Genomic DNA, 19084 nt, shown 5'->3' with positions numbered 1-19084 from the left:
TTTGCAACCAGGTTACTGTATTTTTTTTCCTCTGAATTTTTTGTGTGAATGGTTTTCACTTTTCGCGCAGGTTAAATTTTTTAAAAAAAAGAAGGAAGTTGGAAACATTCTGACATGACTTCTCTTGGTTTCATTTTTACATCACAAAAAACCCAACCTTTTAACAGGGATATGTAGACTTTTTCTATACACTTGTTGTAAACTAGTCATCTGAGAGCACCTAACAGTATTAATATCATAGTCAAGAGGGCATGGCTCTCCTAATGCATCGAAAAACATTAATGTTCCAACTTTATAAAAAGCCATTCTGCTCTGCATCACTCACATCCCCTGGCTCCAATAATGTTCAGTGTTCATGATATAAAATCAGTGGTTAGTATTATCTAAAGGATCCAATGACGTGTGGTCAGGGCAGGCAGGGTTAGCCAGTGCCTAACCTGTGATAATTTACTCAAAATAACCATACAACAAATTCATAGAAATATCAAAAGCTCACACTAGTCACAAGTATGCTGTGTTACAACGTATTTTTAATGACATTTTTATGTCCTTGGCCCATTTAAGTCCTTAAACTTCAAAGAGTAAAACACCGTATAGCGTACAAGCTTGCCTACTTTTTCATTGGGGAGGGTAGGCTCTGCTTTTTTCAGGATTGCCTTTAACGTTGTGTATTTCGGAATTTCCGCATGCGTACTGCATAGTTTAAGGCAAAATCAACAGATGAGGAAAGGCACTGCTTATGGCAGGAGTGCGAGCCAATCACAGCCATCAAGGTGCTAAATTGCTACAATGTCACAGACATTTGTGCTATCAATAAAACAAGCTAGCTCATTTGAATTTGAGGAGCTTAGCTACACTTCAGAGCGAAATCAGAAACATCTTACGTCTTCAGAGTTTTAACGAACTGGATTACCAGCAAAAACATTACTTGTCATCAAGCAAGGCAGGCCTACACCTGCTCTCCCTGACCTCCACCAGCGTAAAGGGCAGAAAATCATCCGCTCGTTCCAGCCAGAGTGGTACATAAGGAAAGAGTAGCTATGCGGCTGCGGCTCCGATGCTAACACCAGCAGGCTGTACTGCTTCCCATGTTTGCTATTTTCCACTGAGCGGGACAGTGTATGGGTAGCTGCCGGCTACGGTGACCTGAACAACCTGCCTGCAGCACTAGTCAGGCACGAGCCGTCCAGTTCACACATTCAACATCAGATAGCATTGAAAACCTTTGGAAACTGCACTCCGATCAACCTAGCTTTAAACGAGGCTAACAAACAGCAAGTCTTTGCACACAACGCGAAGGTGAGGGGAAATCATGAGATTTTGAAGGACTTGACACGTGCTACTTGCTACTTAGGGAAACAGGAATTAGCCTTCAGGGGAAACAAGGAAAGCCCCGGCTCATCAAACCGCGGAAGCTATATGGAGCTTTTAAACCTCATTGTGGAGAAAGGCCAACAGTTGGCGATACATTTTGAAGTTTCCTCAGTGTTTTCTGGAACATTGAACTGTATTCAAAACGACCTTATCTTGGCAGTAAGCGACACTCTTCGACAGAACATTTAAGATGAAGTAAATGCAGCCCCTTTCATATCCGTACAAGTCAGTGAGACCACTGACACAACCAACAAAGTGCAGCTATCTGTTGTGTTGCAGTATGTCTGCCAAAATGGAGTTAAAGAGGCTTTTTTGGGATTTAGTGATGTAATGCTGTGTAACGTAATGATGTGAGGCAATGGCGTTACTTAGTCATTTCACAGCTATCAAAAACCATATAAAACACAGTCGTCTGGGTAGTGTAATGGTCTATTTCGTTGCCTACCAACACTGGGATCGCCGGTTCCAATCCCCGTGGAACCTCCGGCTTGGTCGGACATCCCTACAGACACAAATGGCCGTGTCTGCGGGTGGGAAGCCGGATGTGGGTATGTGTCCTGGTCGCTGCACTAGCGCCTCCTCTGGTCGGTCGGGGCGCCTGCTCGGGGGAGGAGGGGGAACTGGGGGGGGGGGGTAGCGTGATTCTCCCACGTGCTACGTCCCCCTGGGTTTGTGAATGCCCACGGCCTACCCAGCCACTGACCTCACCGCACGTCACTGAAAAGATCCCATTTCCACACAGAGCACTGGGGTATGTCCAGCGTGTAATAATTCAAGGCGAAAGATTTTTGTGTCATTTTCATGAGCTTCAAGTGTTTGACAGAGTGTGCCGCGGAAGATCTGAATTTATAAACCTGAATGATGACTAGGGACAGTGTTCATAAAAGAATACTTAATTAAACCAGTTGTTTTTTTAATTTAAATATATAAACATAAAACGGACTATCCCCCCGAATTGCATGTAATTTAGAAATTTTCTTTTTTCTGATACCAGCTAAACAGAACTATTTGGTATGGCAGGCTACAGCAGTTTGGAAAAATAAACAAAATGCAATAATGAACTGTTGACAGCACCCATTTCCCAGCAAAAACCCAAGGTGTGACTCTATAAATATGGTGGTTAAATTAATCAATAACTTAAACAATTAAAGTTTAATTAAACAACAACTTAAACCAAAACAAACATGGAAGCCTTCGCACACTGAAAGGATGGGAAAAATAGTCTTTTTTGTCTTCAATTAAATTATTTCACGGCAGCAGAAAAAACAGTTCTGTATCTTTTTTATCCACTGTCATGAAATACTTTTATATATGTATATGTATATTACATTACATCCGCTGCAGGTGTTAGTGCGCTGTGGTGTAAATGCATTTTCAGAGCTGCTGGTCTTCCAACAAACTTTAAACAAATAAGATATTTCCTCCTTAAGATAAGACATCTACTACATTAGCATGGCTTCCAGTGATTTCTCTGATTCCCTCAGCACTTCTCAGCAGACCCATTCTCACACAACCTCCAAAAGTTTAAGTTATGTGAGACCTTTATCAATGGCCATGTCCAGGTCAGTATTTCTTGCACTTACCAAAACAATGGAAAAATCAAAAATCCGAGACAGAATCCCATTTACCACACAACACAGATCGCTATTAAGCAAGCCCGGGAGAGACTTACTTGGGCATCTCGACTGACGACCCAAATTGGCAGGAAGTATGGACTCATGCTATGAAAATATCTGTAATTACTGTACTCAGTTTAAAATTTTACATCGTACACATACAACACCTGCTCTCAAAAACAAGATGGATGCTAATGTGTCTCCGCTCTGCTGTATGGGGCCTTGTGGAAAGCTGCTCGGTAGGGCTTGGGTGTGGACCTTGTAGGCACATTCCACCACAACTCTTAAGGACTCAACAACTGGAACAGAAGTACATTGGCGGCACACTCCCGAAACTTGGAAAAGCTGTTTAAGACTGTGCAGAAAAACACTGACATTAACAATTTTATCCATACGTACGTAGTGTAAAGGCTTAATCAATATGTTGATTAAGCGGATCTTAGATATCCTAGATTGACGCTTTCTGTCTTCATCACATTATCCTTTACAAACTCGCTTCTACGCCAGAGGAAACTTGTTTTCAATGATTATGAGGAGAGACTGAGGAAGAGAGCTTGAGAGATCATATAAAAGATCCTTCTCTAATGGAGCAAATGCATACCTTGCATCTAATGATGTTACATCTTTAATTCTTAATTCTGGTTTCTGACTTTGTAAGAGAAAGAACACGATACAGTATCAGACAAACAGCAAGTGGTGCCAGGCACAGCAAAGCCTGCCCCTTCACCCCCTCTAAACTTGGACCACTACCGATCTTCAAAATAATTCATTTCTCATTGTTAAGGTTTGTAGAACGAACCCAATAGCGACAACACAAGACAAAGTAAAGCACCAACCTGGCAGGACTCGTAGAGGAGAGCCGGCCGGGCCTGGACAGAAGGGGGAGGCGCTTCAGGCGGAACTTGAGAATAGCTTCTTAAAAATGGGAAAACGTAAACTGCCCCCTTAATCCGAAAAGGAAAAAACGTAAACTGCTCCTTTAAAGTCCGAAAGGGAAAAAACGTAAACTGCTCCTTTAAAGTCAGAAAGGGAAAAAAACACAAACTGCTCCTTTAAAGTCCGAAAGGGGAAAAAACACAAACTGCTCCTTTAAGGTAGAAGTCCAACCGAGTAATAAGATCCACAGTGAGAGAGGAGAAATTAGAATATCAAAAACTTGATCTCAACTAGAAAATCACGATGGGAAAATCCAATGGGGAAAACACAAAGAGAGTTCTTCTCCGAACAAGCTCTCAAGGAGAACTGACACAAGGGAATAATCAAACAAGCAAAAACACGGAGAATACTACAATCTGTCCTCCACCGGGAGACACAGAAATGTCACAAAACTCGAGACGAAGAATTTACTCACGGGACTGTTCAGGACGAACTCGCGACGAGTTCTGGAAAGCAAACAAACTTATACTAGAGTGGTTAACGAGTAGGTAGGCTGCAGGTGTTTCAGACGCGCCCTTCCCCCGCTCTCATTGCTGGTTGCCAGGTTGGTCAACAGACCGAGCCCTAACAGTACCCCCCCCTCTACGGGAGCCACCAGGCGACCTGCCAGGCTTGTCAGGGTGACGGCGATAGAACTCAGCGAGCAGACCAGGGTCCATGATGAGCTGGCGGGATACCCAGCTTCGTTCCTCCACCCCATAGCCCTCCCAGTCAACCAAATACTGGAACCCCCGTCCCCTGCGTCGGACGTCCATCAGCCGACGGACCTTCCACTGTGGATGCCCATCCACAATCTCAGGGGGAGGCGGAGCTGGGGCCGGAGGCATAAGGGGGCTCTCGGAGACAGGCTTTACTCGGGACACATGAAAAACCGGATGGGTCTTCATGGAGGCCGGGAGCTTAAGACGCACAACTGCAGGACTGGGTACTTCCTGGATCTCGAAGGGTCCAACGAACTGGGGATTCAGCTTCTTGGCAGAGGACTGAAGGGGGAGATCCTTGGTGGACAGCCAGACTCTCTGTCCGGGTTGGTAAGCTGGTGCTGTGGATCGGCGACGGTTAGCTCCTCGTCTGGCACGTTCCGTAGCACGGAGCAGCGCAGCCCTGGTGATCTCCCAGACACGACGACAGCGGTCCAGATGAGTCTGCACGGAGGGAACCTCCACTTCGGACTCCTGTGCAGAGAAGACGGGCGGCTGGTAACCCAGGGATGCCTCAAAGGGCGAGAGGCCGGTGGCGGAGCTGACCAGGGAGTTGACCGCATACTCGACCCAGGGGAGAAACTGACTCCAGGAGGTTGGCTTCTTGGCAGCGACGCAACGGAGAGCAGATTCCACACTCTGGTTCATCCTCTCAGTCTGTCCGTTAGTCTGCGGATGATATCCCGACGAAAGGCTGACCGAGGCGCCCAACCCCTTGCAGAAAGCACGCCACACACGGGAAACAAACTGGGGCCCTCTGTCTGACACAATGTCCTTGGGAAGTCCATGCAAACGGAAGACGTGGCTCATCAGGAGGTCAGCGGTTTCTGAAGCAGAAGGAAGCTTAGGCAAAGCCACCAGGTGAACACCCTTGCTGAAGCGATCCACCACCGTCAGGATCACTGTGTTGCCCTGAGACGGAGGAAGTCCAGAGACAAAATCCAACGCCACATGGGACCAGGGCCGACTGGGAATAGGAAGGGGCTGCAGCAGACCAGCCGGTGCCTGGTGAGAGGCCTTGCTGCGGGCACAGATGGTGCAGGCCATGACGAACTCCTTGACGTCCCTCCTCATAGTGGGCCACCAGAACCGTCGAGCTATGAAAGTGAAAGTGCGGTGGACTCCAGGGTGGCAAGCGAGCTGACTGGTGTGGCCCCATTTGAGGACCCGAGACCTCACTGAGTCCGGAACAAACAGTCGGCGAGGCGGCACGTTGCTCGGGGCTGGACTGGAGCGCAAGGCGCGCTTGACCACCGTTTCAAGGCCCCAGGTCACCACGCCAACGACCTTGGTCTCAGGGAGGACGGGACTTGGCTCCACCGTTACAGGTTCCTTAAGGTGTTGACGAGACAGAGCATCTGCCTTGGTGTTGCGGGAGCCAGGACGATAAGTCAGTGTGAAGTCGAACCGACTGAGGAAACTGGCCCACCGTGCCTGCCGACCATTGAGACGTTTGGTTGCCCGGATGAACGTCAGGTTCTTATGATCAGTCCAGATGGTAAATGGATGCTCTGCCCCCTCCAGCCAATGGCGCCATTCCTCAAGTGCAGCCACTACAGCGAGAAGCTCCCGATTACCAACATCGTAGTTCTCCTCGGCGGGAAGGAACCGGCGGGAGAAGAACGCGCAAGGATGAACCTTCTGGTCGGTCTCTGATCGTTGGGAGAGCACAGCCCCCAATCCGGTGTCCGAAGCGTCCACCTCAACTATGAACTGCCTCTTGGGATCGGGATGGAGTAGGACGGGGGCACTGGTGAACCTCTCCTTGAGCGACAGAAATGCAGAGCGAGCAGCTGGGGACCAGACGAACGGCTGAGAGGGGGAGGTTAGACGGGTGAGGGGTTCTGCTACAGAGCTGTAGTTTCGGACGAACCTCCTGTAAAAGTTCGCGAACCCGAGGAAGCTCTGCAGTTCCTTACGTGACTTAGGATCCGGCCATTCCACCACCGCTTTGATCTTGCGAGGATCAGCTCGAGTCTTGCCTCCCTCCACGATAAAACCTAAGTAGTCCACTGACTCAGAATGGAACAGGCATTTCTCAGCCTTGACGAACAGCCGGTTACGAAGGAGGCGTTCGAGAACCTGCCGCACGTGCTGGACATGCTCCTCGAGGGACCTGGAGAAGATGAGGATGTCATCAAGGTAGACGACAACGAATTGGTCGAGCATGTCGCGAAGGATGTCATTCATGAGTGCCTGGAACACCGCCGGGGCGTTGGTGAGGCCGAACGGCATTACCAGGTACTCATAATGACCACGGGGAGTCTTAAAGGCTGTCTTCCACTCGTCCCCTTTCCGGATCCGAACGAGATGGTAGGCGTTCCGGAGATCCAGCTTAGTGAAGACAGTCGCCTGGGTCAGGGGTTCGAGGGTGGAGCTCATCAGAGGCAGGGGGTATTTATTCTTGATGGTGATGTCGTTGAGTTGGCGATAATCAATGCAGGGTCTGAGACCACCATCCTTCTTCTTAACGAAAAAGAAACCAGCTGCCACCTGGGAGGATGAGGGTCGGATGAGCCCTGCCGCCAACGATTCTGAAATGTAATCGTCCATAGCAGCCTTCTCGGGAATGGAAAGGCTGTAAAGACGACTGCTAGGGAGAGAGGCCCCAGGACGGAGGTTGATAGCACAATCATATGGCCGATGCGGAGGGAGAGACTGAGCCCGCGTCTTGCTGAAGACCTCCCCGAGATCATGATACTCGGGAGGAACAGAGGAAAGATTGGGAGAAGGGGCAATCGGAACAGTCTGGACTGCTGGACCAGGTGCGGCCTGAAGACACCGGGCGTGACAGGAGGAGCTCCACTCCAAAATGTTACCAGACGACCAAGCAATGTGTGGCTCATGCTGAGCCAACCAGGGACGCCCCAAGATCACAGGAACTAAGGGAGACTGGATGACGAAGAACTGAAGGCTCTCCACATGGTTTCCAGCAATAGTGAGAGACACGGGACAGGACTGTCGGGTAACACTGGCCAGGCGGCGCTCATCCAGAGCAAAGGCCTCTATTGGCCTCTCCAATTCCTCACATGGAATGTTAGCTTGAGCAGCAAACGTAGAGTCCAAGAAACACCCATCAGCTCCCGAATCGATGAGTGCGCCTACAGTGAGCCGCTGGTCTGCCCAAGCCAGGGTAACGCTCACAAGATGGTTAGCCGGAGCAGGATGGCGGGAACAGGAAAGACGGCTCACTAGGATCTCCCGGGGTCCCAGTGAGCCTAATCTTTTGGCCGCGTAGGACACTCGCTGATCCGGTGTCCCTTAAGACCGCAGTAAAGACAGAGACCTGCCTTGAACCGGGCCTCACGTTCAGCGGGAGTCAGTCGTGTACGCCCAAGCTGCATAGGTTCCTCCTCTGTCACTGTCTGGGAGGAGGAGAGGCTTGCCACAGGGGAAGTGGAGTGCGACGAAGAAGAGCCCCCTTCGGAAGCTCTGGATGGCTGAGAGGTAGAAACGGTTCCCCGTAGACCTCGCTCGCGCCTTCTCTCACGGAGACGTCCATCGATGCGGATGGCAAGGCTGATAAGGTCGTCGAGAGAGGTAGGATCCTCCCGGGTGGCTAGCTGATCCTTGACGGCATCGCTGAGGCCCCTACGGAAGGTTACCCGAAGTGACTGGTCGTTCCAGCCACTCTCAGCCGCAGCCAGCCTGAACTCGACTGAGTAGTCAGTGACACTGCCACTGCCCTGCTGGATCCTGCTCAATCGGACACCCGGATCCTGACCGTACACTGGATGATGGAATACCTTCCGAAGCTCAGCCACAAAGTCATCGTAGGAAGAGCAGAAACTGGCCCCCATGGACCAGGAAGCAGTGGCCCACTGAGCAGCGCGGCCAGTCAGCAGGTTAGTCACGTAAGCAACTCTTGCAGCATCTGTGGTGAACCCCCTGGAATGGTGGGCGAAGACAAGCTCACACTGCATGATGAACGTGGCACAGGTCTCAAAGTTGCGATCAAAAGGCTTGGGATTGGAGATACTGGGCTCCCGGAAATCCGAAACATAAACGGTAGGATTGTCTAAGGCAACGGCTGCGGGCACTGCTGGAGGAGGGGCGGCCGGAACTGGTGGGACAGCTGGCTGGATGGTGATAGCCGCTGTGAGAGTTTGCAACTGCTTAAGAACCTCCTCTTGTTGGCTCGCGAGCGCCGCTTGCTGGGCCGAAAGAGAATCCACCGAAGCCTGGAGGGGTTGCACCTGAGCCCGGAGGCCCTGCATGGCAACAGCGGCCTCTTGTAGTTGCTGGCCGTGGGAGGCTGTAAGCTGAATCTGCTTATAGAGAGCAGCCTGGACAGGATTGGCGTCTAGGTTGTCTGGGTTCATAGTGAGGGCGAGTTCGTACTGTTAAGGTTTGTAGAACGAACCCAATAGCGACAACACAAGACAAAGTAAAGCACCAACCTGGCAGGACTCGTAGAGGAGAGCCGGCCGGGCCTGGACAGAAGGGGGAGGCGCTTCAGGCGGAACTTGAGAATAGCTTCTTAAAAATGGGAAAACGTAAACTGCCCCCTTAATCCGAAAAGGAAAAAACGTAAACTGCTCCTTTAAAGTCCGAAAGGGAAAAAACGTAAACTGCTCCTTTAAAGTCCGAAAGGGGAAAAAACACAAACTGCTCCTTTAAGGTAGAAGTCCAACCGAGTAATAAGATCCACAGTGAGAGAGGAGAAATTAGAATATCAAAAACTTGATCTCAACTAGAAAATCACGATGGGAAAATCCAATGGGGAAAACACAAAGAGAGTTCTTCTCCGAACAAGCTCTCAAGGAGAACTGACACAAGGGAATAATCAAACAAGCAAAAACACGGAGAATACTACAATCTGTACTCCACCGGGAGACACAGAAATGTCACAAAACTCGAGACGAAGAATTTACTCACGGGACTGTTCAGGACGAACTCGCGACGAGTTCTGGAAAGCAAACAAACTTATACTAGAGTGGTTAACGAGTAGGTAGGCTGCAGGTGTTTCAGACGCGCCCTTCCCCCGCTCTCATTGCTGGTTGCCAGGTTGGTCAACAGACCGAGCCCTAACACTCATAATCGCAATGGATATGAATAAATCTTAAGCGGACAAAGGTCAAGATTGTAGTGTCACTTTGAAGCAAATCAAGCCATTTGTGCCAAAGTTATGGTAAAAAAAAAAAAGATCTTTCCTGTGATCTTGACCCAATCACCTCCAAAGCTTAATCAGGTCATCTAGGGTCAAGTGAAAACCTTTTACATCATAAGCTGCAGCTATTTTTCTGTAAAGATGTTGATTTGAACCAATCAATTTATTGCATGATGTTGAACCAGCAGGAGAACTTCAAGTTTTTAACCTCACAATTCTTCTAGTTATTCCTCAATCTCTGCCAGCCACAACCCAAGCCCTCCATGCATCAAGCCCCCCATTCATTCCTCAATCTCTACCAGTTACAAGTCAAGCTCTTAGTCCCCAAAGTCTGCAACTGGTACCTCAAGCTCCACCAACTTTGATGCCCATGCTCCAAGTGCAAAACATCTCTGATTTGGTCAACATACTAGCAGAAGCTATAAGTACCAATCGTCTTCCAACACCAGAGCCTGCATTATTCACTGGAGATCCTTTGAAATTCAAAGACTGGCGACTATCTTTCGAAACATTGGTAGACAGGAAAAACATTCCAAAGAATGAAAAACTGTATTACCTAAGAAAGTACTTAGGTGGCGCTGCAAAGAAAGCCGTTGAAGGATTTTTCCTACTAGGCACCATAGCAGCATATGACTCAGCCTGTCAGCTGTTGGAAAAACGTTTCGGAGACCCATTTATTATTGGGAAGTCCTTCAGAGACAAGCTGCATGGATAGCCAAAAATAAGATCTAAAGATGGTTGTGAACTAAGAGAATTTCCCGACTTCCTCAAGAGCTGCGAGGCTGCAATGCCCCGCATTAAGACATTGGAAGTTCTCAATGACTGCAATGAGAGTCAAAAAAATTCTACTGAAATTGCCAGATTAGTTGGTATCCAGATGGAACTGCAAAGTGATGGAAGCTAGACAAGCAAACGCTGGGTACCCACCATTCAAAGAGTTTGTAGACTTCCTATCGAAGGAAGCAGATCTCGCTTGTGATCCCATATCCTCAATACAAGCACTCAAGAGGGTGGAAAGCGAGAAACCAAAGCATCTACAAAGCCAACCTATTCAAGCAAAGACACTGTCCACAAACACAACACAGAGTAACAACCCATCATGCATGTTCTGCAGAAGAACGGGACATGTCCTTGCCAAGTGCAAAAGGTTCGGTGAAAAGACAGTTCAAGATCGTGCCAAGTTTGTGCACACAGAGAACCTTTGCTTTGGGTGTTTGATAGACTGGTCATCACTCAAGAAGGTGTAATAACAAGAGCACATGTGAAAAGTGTCAGAGAACCCTACATGTTTGCATGATGACAAGTTCAAAGAACCAACCTGTGTCTATATTGCCGTGAAGAGAGCTACCTCAACAATGTTACAAAGGGTGCCTTTTTTCACCTAAAAAATATTGCTAGAATTAGACCCTACCTCTCCCTGGAAGATGCCAAAAAGGTGACGCATGCTTTTCTCTTCGTGTCTAGACTATTGCAATGCACTTCTTACTGGTTTACCAAAAAAAAGTATTAATAGGCTGCAACTAGTACAGAACACGGCAGCAAGGGTCATAACAAAAACTAGGATGAGAGATCACATTGCCCCAGTTTTAGCGTCTTTACACTGGCATCCTGTAGCATTGAGGATTGATTTTAAAATGATTTTACTTGCGTTTAAAGCTCTACCTATCTGACTGCTTATCTAATTATGTTCCGAGCCGCTGTCTTAGATCCTCTGGTGCTGGCCTGCTCAATGTCCCTAGAATGAACTACAAAACGTATAGCGAAGCAGCATTTTGTTTTTATGCACCGACGGCTTGGAATAGACTCCCCCAGCAAATAATAGAAGCAACGTCCATAGATAGTTTTAAGAATCAGCTCAAGACCCATTTTTACGCTCTTGCTTTTAATTAATTCCACTTTATATTTCTTTTTAGTCTTATTTTTTTATCTTGTACTGTGGTTTTATTTCTTGCCTTGTTTTATGTTTTTTGCCGAGGTCTGTGTTTTATTACTTTTAACTTATTTTATCTGCAGTGTTGTTGAGTTTGATTGTTTCCCCTGTTTTTAATGTAAAGCACTTTGAGCTGCATTTTATGTATGAAAGGTGCCATACAAATAAAGTTTATTATTATTATTATTAAGTTTTTCAGGGGTTTTTTGGGGGATTTTTTCCCCTTTTTTCTCAACTGTATTTGGCCAATTTACCCCACTCTTCTGAGCCGTCCCGGTTGCTGCTCCACCCCCTCTGCCGATCCGCGGAAGGCTGCAGACTACCACATGCCTCCTCCGATACATGGAGTCGTCAGCCGCTTCTTTTCACCTGACAGTGAGGAGTTTCACCAGGGGAACGTAGCACGTGGTAGGATCACGCTATTCCCCACAGTTCCCCCTCCCCCCCGAACAGGCACCCTGACTGACCAGAGGAGGCGCTAGTGCAGCGACCAGGACACATACCCACATCTGGCTTCCTACCCACAGACACAGCTTACTGTGTCTGTAAGGATGCTCGACCAAGGCAGAGGTAGGTAGCTACATGGATTGACCTGCTAGCAGTGGTGGTGTTTACTACTAGCAGAATGGTGCGTTTGGAAATGTGGCTTCCCGGTTCTATTTCATGGGGTTTGCGGTTTTAATTGATTAAAGGATAATCCAATCACCAGCAAGGTAATTTTGGTTTACGGCCATTGACAACATCCTAACACAAATTAATGCCTGTTGAGTTTAAACAGACCACAATGAGCAAAGCAATATTTGTGGGCTGGTTTTGCAAGGCTAAGGTTTTCTAGGATGTATGGAAATCCTGTTTCCTTTAAATGTTCTCTCTTAAAGCGGCAGCAGAAAAAATAATTTTTCACTTAAACTTATCATTCTGAATTAAATGTTGACTGCAAATCGGGTACGATCTCACAGGAAATCAAGGCTCGATTTACGGTACAAAGGAAATGTGTCAACCATTGCACAACCAAAATAAGAACAGGATAGTGCTTTTGTTTTCTCCGGTAGCTATCCCCAGTAGCAGAAATGGGGTAGAGTGGAACAACCGAAGAGACAGTGTAAACTCTACCCGTAAAGAGGACGGGGCAAAGACGGCGAGTGATAGAAACAGAGGTAAAACAAGAGTGAACCTCGGACGGGCATTCACTTGATGGAACATGTTCCGGTCTTGTATCAAAATTCAATACTTGATTGCCATATCAACTTTACAGTTGATTCGGAATTTGTTTCAGCGTGCTCAAAGATAACAACAGTAAACGTATAACCACACAATACATACAAGCAGTGTCCACAGAAACATACTGTTACAATTATATTACAATAATTCAGTTCATGCCCTTAAAGTGAAAAATTAAAGTGCAGGTGCTTAAGGAGTCTATACTTGTTCAGTCATTGACGCATTTAGAATGTGGATTGCTTCAGAGTAAGTGCTATTGTTGAAGCGAGATGCTGAGATCTTAATACTTTGGAGTCTTTTGCCCAAAGGGGGATGATTGAATAGGGGGTTGGTCGGGTGTGAGGAGTCCTTTAAAATTTTAAAACCTTTCCCCTGCTGATGGATTGACAGCAGCGTGGTTCGGAATCCACACTGTCGAAGTTTAACGAGCACGCTGGCTCGCTTACCCCATCAGCGCCTCCGCCGGAGCCTGCACAAAGCTCCTACCCCCCCAGTCAAAAGCTCAGCAAGACTTTCGTTAAAAAGTTCAGTCAAAGTCGGTGTAAAAAAAAAAAGGCCCTTCAGTTTGTCCAGTGGACAGATGGGAGGCTTAAAAGTTCTTCCCTGCTGTATGTGATCAGTGAGTGGGTGATGAAAACTAAACATTCATTCATTCATTATCCGAACGGCTTACCCTGCTCCCAGGGAGGCGGGGATGCTGGAGCCTATCCCGGCAGTCATTGGGCGGCAGGCAGGGAGACACCCTGGACGGGCCACCGGGCCATCACAGGGTCAACTAAACAAATAAACAAAAAAGTATGAGAGCACAGAGCAGAGGCTACCATCCGTGGCACCATCTTGATAACGTTTTGCCCCTTTAGACATTATGCAGCAGTCCTTTGAGCAAAGCAGAGCTCCCGAATTTTGCTGATTCTGTGGCACAAATGAGCAGTAAAGGTGTCTCCGATCACTGTATATGGGAATGTGTGGAAGTGAAAACCTTCTGGCAAGATGTTGTTGATATGATTGATCAAATTTTGTCAAAGAAATTACCATTGAGTCCAAAGCTTTTCATTCTTGGTTTACATCCTACCACCCCACATTTACATAGCAATGAGTTCAGATTTATAGATATGTGTATATTACAAGCAAAACGTGTAATTGCTCTTAATTGGAAAAGTGTTGATGGACCAAGAATTGGTATGTGGGTTAAAGAAATGGCTTCAAACATGTCAATGGAAAAGATAATGTATATTGTTAGACGTAAACAAAGTGTTTTTGATCAAATCTGGGGATTGTTTCTGTACTTCTTAAGACGTAATACTAATGTTGGTAACTTGCTTCAGCGAGAACGAGCTCTGGGGGAGTAGAACAACTCTATCTGATTGTTCATATGCGTAAAAGCAACTGGGAAAAAAACCACACCCTCTAATCAGTCTGTGAAAGAAATTATTGTTATTATTATTTTATTTTATTATTTTTATTAATTTAATTTTTATCTTTATTATCTTCTTTAACCCTGCTTTGAATTGTATTTCTTGTTATAGGGACGGGGTTATGGGGGGGTTGGTAGGGTGAAAATGTTTGCTGTACTGTGCTATTATTTGTTTTGATGTAATTTGCAAACAAAATTCAATAAATATATTGCTTAAAAAAAGTGTCTCCGAGCTTTTCAACCAGCTACGGAAGATGAAGCGGGACACTGAATTTTCCATCATTTATAGGACGTTAAGAAATAACCAACGTGTACGTGGAACGGATATGGGTAGGCCATGAGAAGTGACTCCGCAAGGGGTTGTTTGTTTTCTGCTCCTGCAGAAGACAAACACAACACACGCGTTGCCGCCTGGTCCCCTCTGCACATCCACTCCCTCAGCAATGCAAAACGGCAATGTAGGATCCCAGTCTCACGTTATCGCAACGACTCGTTCCTCCTCAAAGCTTAAAATTGAACCGTGAAAAATATGCGAAAGGGGAAACAGCGCCACGCGGTGGGCAACGTAAAAGGTGCACGGGGGTTGGGTTACTAAACGGAGACAGCGAAAGTTATAACGTTTAACAAGCAAATCACATACCCGCAGAAGCCAGACACAACACACCAGTCGCCTTCTGCCCCCCCCCCCCCTCTGCACAGCCACTCCTAAACACACAAAATAACAGAGGATTTACGCTAAGAAATGGCTGCTGCTTCAAATCTGCGGCGCTACGTTGGTCACATGCCACGCCTGGGCACGTGCGGGGGCCGCCTTCCGCCATGCCAAAATGGCGCCGGCGAGTAAAGCGCCTACAAAACTCATATCGACGGTCAAAACAACACAAAACGGTAGCGTGACGCAACAGTATTGACAGTAAACAACCTGTATAAAGATGACAACACAAACAGCTCAGTTTCCACGGAAAACAACTCACCCTCCGCCAGTATCGGTTGTGGTTGCTATAGTTACCAAGCCTCCCTTCCGGTCTGCCTGCGGGGGGGGGGGGCAGCCTCTGTTGTTCTTCCGGTTTTAACTAAATGGCTGCTGCCGCACGTTTCCGTCTGCGTTGTGTGATCCATTGATGTCGTCTCTCATTACTGGCGCTCAGCAACGCGGAACGCCAGCGTGAGGAGGAGGAGGAAGAGGAGGAGGAAGAGGAGGAGGAGGAGGGCTACGGAAACTCAGGTACTCAATGAGAAAGGCGATGTGCAGTAAGGTCATTTCGACAGGAATCATCATTAAAAAATAACAGACCGAGTTCCCGTGTTGCCTCTGGCTTGGTCGGGCGTCCCTGCCGGATGTGGGTATATGTCCTGGTCCCTGCACTAGCGCCCTGGTGATTGGATTAGCCTTTGATCAATTAAAACCACAAACCCCATGAAGTAGAACCGGAAAGCCACATTTCCAAACGCAGCATCCTGCTAGCAGTACACACCACCACCGCTAGCAGGTCAGTCCATGTAGCTAGGTATTGTAACCGGTTATTTTCTTGCCCGGTGCGGGATTCGATACAGGGTGTACTGCACCACAAGGCGACATCACTAACCGCTCGGCTAAAGGGTCAGACCCGTTAGCTAGCTAGGGGCTAACGTGTCTTATTAGTAGTTTACAGTCGTCACCCTCTCCCGGAAGCGCGCCCTCGCGCTTTGTTATTCCCACGCTCCGAAGAGACTTCTGAGGATCTGCGCACTTCCGGATCCCACCGCTGCCACCAATGTAACCGGTTACTTTCTTGCCAGGTGCGGGATTCGATACGAAGTGTACTGCACCACAAGGCGACATCACTGACCGCTCGACTAAAGGCTCAGACCCGCTAGCTAGCTAGGGGCTAATGTGTCTTATTAGTAGTTTACAGTATCATGTCTGTAAGTGAGTCTTGCCGTCTTTGTACATAGTGTAACGTGCATGGATAAGTAGACACGTGGCCGCTGGCTGGCGAGTCTGACCCTTTAGTCGAGCGGTTAGCGATGTTTCCTGCGGCGTGGGCGATACGGGTTCGCTTCCCGGCCGCGGCAGTTCCTGTGGTTGCGCTGTCCCCCGAATTCGCTACAATATATTTGATAAAACCAATTCTATCTCAGCGTCCGGGTAGCGTAGCGGTCTATTCCGTTGCCTACCAACAATGGGGGTCGCCGGATCAAATCCCCGCGTTACCTCCGGCTTGGTCGGGCGTCCCTACAGACACAATTGGCCGTGGGAAGCCAGATGTGGGTATGTGTCCCGGTCGCTGCACTAGCGCCTCCTCTGGTCGATCAGGGCGCCTGTTCGAGGAATAGCGCCATCCTCCCAAGCGCTACCTTCCCCTGGCGAAACTTCTCACTGTCAGGTGAAAAGAAGCGGCTTGTGATTCCACATGTAGGGGAGGAGGCAGGTGGTAGTCTGCAGCCCTCCCCGGATCGGCAGAGGGGGCGGAGCAGCGACCAGGATCGCTCGGAAGAGTGGGGTAATTGGCCGGATACAACTAGGGAGAAAGGGGGGGGGGTAAATAAATAAAAATCATTAAAAAATAACGGTAAATAAAATGTCCTCAGTAAGATAAAATTCACAAATACTAATTGGAAATAAGAATTATTAAAGTGCATTTTTAATTGTTACATAGGGGAACTGACAAAATAGTTAACGCTTAGACACAGTACCTTGTCATGCACAGGAGAAAAAATGTGCTGTGGTTTCTGAGTATTCTCTCTAGTGAGATTTGTTCGTATCCCTTTCACCCGTAAGTTTTATGCTGTGCATGTTTAATTGTTAAATGACAGAAGATTGATTAAAAATGAAGCAGGCAGTTGGCAAAGAAGCTCCGTTTAATCCAAATATTCAGGAACAGCTTCTTGTTATTTCTAGTAATTTCATCATTTCAAGCCCAAGAAGAAAGGTTGAACAGTAAAGTGAAATCTGTCTGGCATTTTGGGGGTCAATTCAAGTTAATTTTATTTGTAGAGCCAAATATCACAAATTATACTGTGTGTGTGGGGGGGGGGGGGTAGTATACTGTGTGAAAATGATCAGTGTTCTCGTGTGCACGTGGATATGTGTACAAGTGTGCTATAGCCTGGCTACACAGTACAGGCGTATGCATATACAGTACTACGCTACTTCCTGTTCTTCCTTCCTGTAGGGTTCTAACTCTCACCAGAGCCTTGTATACAATATAAAATCTGGATGTTCTGCCATTTTGTACAAATTTAGAATGCCCAATGTTACAAATGTATTTCCCTTTATTTTAAAATTCAAAATACATGTCATTTTACATTTTCGGCACCGGTATTTTGTATTTTATTTTGATACATTCATTTGATGGGTATTTTGTAACAAGATACATTTTCATGTATCTTTGCCCAACTCCACCTAATACCGAGAACCAACGTGAAGGGTGTCCAAGCTGTGCAGCACAGAAGTTGCTGGGACTTTGAGACCTTTCATGGCCACCAGGACTGATTGAATCATGAAAAGTTATCAGTGCGATTATGCAAATATTCTCAATCTCTCTTTGCAAACACAGACTTTCCAGGCCACCATTGTAAACTACCTGCTTGGTCAAATGTTAATAAGATATGAATTTGTACGTTGATAGCAAAAGTCACTCTCCAGTATGGAAAAGGAGTGTGCATAGTGAGACTTGGAAATAGCAGATGCTCCCACACAGCCATCCATTCCATGGATAGAAAACTCCCCACCCTTTTCCTTACTCATGTCAAAACCCCTTGCATGTTATTTTTAGCCACTACCTATAGGAGTGGTGTTCCCTTGGTCGAAAAAAAAAATGAAATCAGTCTGATATGCAGATGCAGAGACAGTGATGACACAGTGAAGTGACAAGATAAGATGGAACAAACAGTTGCCAGTGCGTTTGTGCACGGGATTTCTGGTGAGAGTGAGAGTGTGAAACGGGGGAATCCCCTCTCCACACAGCTTCATTCATTCTTCCCGTGAGGGTGACATTACTCAGGTTTTTGTCTTCGGCGTTTCACTTGCACCTGCTGGTCCTGCTCCTGTTTACCTTTTAGTTACTACAACTACAGCTGACGCACTACAAGTTACCTTATGAAAAGAAGGAAATAAAACAAACATCCACTTTTCCTCCCCTCCTCTGATGTCTTTACCTTGCACTCCTCCATCACTCATGATCATTTTGGCAACAACAGGCAGTTTGTTTGAATTTTGGTAACACTTTAGTATGGGGAACATATTCTAAGTAAAAAAAACTTAATTACTAGTGAATTAGTAATGATCAAGATGTCACTTTAGTATGGGGAACATATTCTAAGTAACAAAAACTTAATTTAGAGTAATTTAACACTATGAACACTTGTAGTTTTGTGTGTTGTTATGTAAGAACAGAGCATATTCATTAAGTGTTAGTAAGGGAGAATAACTCTTCTTGTGGTACTACCACCTTATAAAGGCCATAATAAGCAAAGCATATTGAGATGGTACTACTAATAAGCAATACTTCTGAGGTTATAGAGGGAAAACTCATAGTTGTATATTACTGGTTGTATAATAAGGCCATGCAGAATAAGGCATTAATGAGTACGTAATAATGACCAATGAAGAGCCAATATGTTGCTAATTTGCATGCTAATAAGCACCTAATTAATGGTGACTACGTTCCCCATACTAAAGTGTTACCTGAATTTTTAGTGCCGGGGTAGCGTAGCGGTCTATTCCACTGCCTGCCAACATGGGGATCGCCGGTTTGATCCGGCTTGATCGGGCGTCCCTACAGACACAATTGGCCGTGT

Source organism: Lampris incognitus, chromosome 1, assembly GCF_029633865.1.
Source record: "Lampris incognitus isolate fLamInc1 chromosome 1, fLamInc1.hap2, whole genome shotgun sequence".
NCBI classification, from domain to species: domain Eukaryota; kingdom Metazoa; phylum Chordata; class Actinopteri; order Lampriformes; family Lampridae; genus Lampris; species Lampris incognitus.
This window is presented reverse-complemented; position numbering follows the sequence as displayed.